Raw genomic sequence first — 3,794 nt, forward strand, 5'->3', positions numbered from 1 at the left:
ATTATGCCAGATATAGGGTAGGCCCTAAATTTAATGACAGGTGTCTTATAAAGAAAGGCAGAGCCAGATTTGACACACACACACAGAGACAGAGAAGAGGCTACACCAAGGCTGGGGGCAGAGACTGGAGTTACACTGCCACAAGCCAAGAAACAGCTGGGACCACACAAGGCTGGAAGAGGCAAAGAATGGATTCTCCCCTAGAGCTTTAGGAGGGAACATGACCTACTGACACCTGATTTCAAACTTCTGGCCTTCAAAATTGTGGGGAAAGCCAGGAAATTGGTCTAAAAGCTATCACAGTATCCAGGCAAGAGATGCTGGGAGCTTGGACAAAGACAATGGTGGAAATGGTGAGGTACAGCCCAGTAGGCCTACAATTGAAGGGGAGATGAAAAAGAAGTTTCCTAGAACTAAGCGGATTTGCTACTCCACTTCCGTCCCGAAGAAAGAAAAGGCTCTCTTCCTGCAATCCTCAAGCTGAAGTTCTGACTTCCATTCTGGCTGGGCCATTTTCGTCATTAGCCCTCCCTAAGCCAGAGAAATGCCACACAGTGAAGGGCACAGGCCTGGTGGTACACCTGGAGTGGACAGTGTGTCCTCCAGCTCTTTCTGCTTTCCTAAGAGAGCCCAAATTTATCTCGAGCCCCTCTTAAAGGCAGCCTGCAATCCTCAGGGCAAAATGGGCCCCATCTCCAGGTCCCAGAGAAATCAAAGTCAGTCCCAGATGGAGGTACCCGCTAATGTGCTACAAAAGTGGGTACTCTGAGTGCAGAGTCCCTGACCTCCTCGGCCATCACAGTACAGTTCCCAGGCCTCATCATTTCTAGCCCCAAGACTTCTAACCCCATCCTTGCTTTAGACTACTATTAAATATTCTCCTTCAAATGTGTGCTATGATGTAGAAAAGAAAACAGGACTTCTAATAATACACCCCTCCCTGCACCAGTAATTTGTTTATGAGTCCAAACCTAAGCCAATGAGTTCACAAACTCATAGCCTTTTCTGGGTATCTGCTACTGCCCTGAGATGGCCTGTTAGCAAGTAAAAGGAAGATTCTTTCTCTTTCTCCTGCTCTGCCTCCTTCTTTCTGTCTCTCCCTCTCTCTCCCTCTCATCATGAACAAGGAAATATTCTCTGCTTCTGTCAGCATCGCCTTCTGACTCAAAGCAGCCAGCCAGAGGTCAGTGACATGTGGAGAATGGAGCATGACACTGAATTAGACCCGGAGGCCCTGTTCAATGCCATGACTTCAGCCTGCACTTCTTCCCTGGATGTTCAGCTATGCAAATGAACTAATTTCCTAATTTTAAGCTTATTTGAATTAGGCTCCCAGTTACTTGCACCTCAATGTATGTTGACAAGTCTAGTACCTTTCCAGAACCTTGGAGGCAGGAGGGGGAGTTGGCTCTAACTGGCTTCGCTTCTGGAACAGATGAAGGGTCAACCTCATCTAAGCTACATGGCTAAAATGCCCAGTCACAGTGTGGATTGATTTGTACAATTTTTGCATGATCCATTACTTTATCACATTTTTCAATTTAGAGAAGGAAAACATGGACTTGGAAGAAATACTTACTATAGCGTATCTAAAAATACTGGCAGTAAGAGAAGTAACACTATTTTATTCTCCAAACTCCTTTACTCTAAGGAACTGATCTAGTTGCTCTCTTTAGAAATGGCACTGCGTGTATCAAAATACAATACTCAGAATGAGTGCCTTCATTTTGGTAGATATGACATCTGTTTTTCTGGCTACTTACCTGGGAAATGACAATCAGAGCAATAAAGCAGCTGTTTAATGGTAAAACCAATCAACCAACCAATACCAAGCCACCAGGAGCATATTTAATATAATCCAACATGGCCCTGATCCACAGGCCGCGTGTCCCTGTTCAGGCACAGAATAAGGTTAAGGGCTTCCATGTGGCTCTGGGAAGGAAGAGTCAGCAGAAACCACCAACTGGCCACTGACAGACAAATTCAGCCCAGAGACAAGTCCTGTTGCACATGTTCAGTGCATATTACTAAAAGTACCTTTATTATTGATCCCACCTTTAAAACCAGGTTATTTTACATACAGATCTGGATTACTGATTTCTCTTTAAACCTTGGAATCTCACTTGTAATTGAGTCCATATTCTCATATGGTAGTAACTGGCTAGAAAGAACATACAAGCTCCAGTTTGTATGTTCCCACCAACCCCCATTACTCTTCCAAAATTCATCATCTATGTTTTCTCCTTAGCCCCTGCATGCACTGGAGTTTTTATGCTCTGGATCTGGAAGCTGCTGGGTGGTCAGGGCCACCGCTACACCTCTGGGATGCTGGGAAGGATTTCCTCTTACCACAGAGTTCTGACCACATTTGGTCAATGCTGTCACCATTACAATTTTCTCAGAACCCCTTCCTTTCCCTCTTAACTCAGTTGAGTTCAGTCGTTGCTACATAGAGGTTTCTTACTAATACACTGAAGAAGATATATCCCATGAGCTTCCACGGGGTCTAACATTGGAGATAAAGTTTCCACCATATGTCGCTCTAGTACTGTGATGAAGAGAAGTATATTCTGGCCTCAGTGGGAAGCACATTCCTCTCCCACTGCTTCTCCAACACCTGGTGCTGTAGGGCTGTGCTGTTCTTCCCTCTAACAACCTAGACACTAGAGTGGAAATTAGTGCTGTTGACAAGAGGACAGCAGGAAAAAACCCAGAAGGACCCAACAAAAACATCCTGTACATTCAAGGAATAAAGCATGCCCTTCCTAATTCTCCACATCGGCTGCCCTTCCCTAACAAGTGCATGGATCCTTAAACTCACGGATTGTTTTCTCCTGTGTTTGAGGGCCCAAGCTACACCTTCCACATTCACGTTTTTTTATATTGACATGAACTTACGTAAACAGCCAAGGCAGTGATCATAGCCCCTCTGCAAATACTAACTGCCGCTCCATCTCTCATCAGGAGAGGCCATATCAGAAGCAGAATCCGATTCCTTTGCCCCTTACACTGAATCCCGCCCTGGCTACTCCCTGTGCCTCCTTCAGGTAGAACTACTGTGCTGCCATTGTTACTCTGTGGGGTTTTTTGTTTTGTTTTGTTTAAATATGGAACGCTTCACGAATTTGCATGTCATCCTTGCGCAGGGGCCATGCTCATCTTCTCTGTATCGTTCCAATTTTAGTATATGTGCTGCCGAAGCGAGCACTGTTACTCTGTGTTTAAGTAGTGATGCTGAAGGAAGAAGACATATGATTTTTAGAGCAGAGAACGATGCAAGTTGCCTTTTTTTCTGAAAATTCCCTTGATTCAATAACAAAACACTAAATATATGGCTGTGCCTCCTTGGTATATGGAAAAAAATGTTTCTGCAACATTTTACGGGGAAAGGTGCTCAAGTTACATTTCTATTCATGGTATCAAATTTGCCTTTACTTAGCCACTCTACCTTACCAGAGGCATGGCACGGCAGAGTTTAGGAAGACTGTTTAAGGTATAAACTGACAATACCAGATGTTTAATATAATGATTTAAGAGACTTGACTGATCATCAATGTAACATTGAGCAAATTGCTAAGCAATGATGAGTTAGAATAGGGAGCAAAAATTAATAATGTTTACTTAAATCTAGAGGGAAATTTTTTTAAAGCAGGCATTCACATCCACATTTGTTCAGAGCTTTGATATAATTAATTACTCCCCAGCACTGGAATGATGGCCACTTGGACCACAGAGAGAAGAGAGGGCACTGAGAGAGGGCAGAGTCTGGACCTTAGATTCCACCTGCATCTCAA

At 43.9% G+C, this 3,794-nt stretch overlaps 1 non-coding gene across 1 annotated transcript; it reads right to left on the reverse strand.

Moving 5' to 3' along the window:
• Positions 1–3,101: 3,101 nt before the first annotated feature.
• LOC118978509 (U6 spliceosomal RNA) lies at positions 3,102–3,208 on the reverse strand. Its single transcript, XR_005064724.1, has one exon. It is a non-coding gene; the product is annotated as a U6 spliceosomal RNA (small nuclear RNA).
• Between the last annotated feature and the right edge of the window lie 586 nt (positions 3,209–3,794).

Source organism: Sturnira hondurensis, unplaced genomic scaffold (assembly GCF_014824575.4).
Source record: "Sturnira hondurensis isolate 20B ecotype Veracruz unplaced genomic scaffold, ASM1482457v3 Scaffold0021795, whole genome shotgun sequence".
NCBI classification, from domain to species: Eukaryota; Metazoa; Chordata; class Mammalia; order Chiroptera; family Phyllostomidae; genus Sturnira; species Sturnira hondurensis.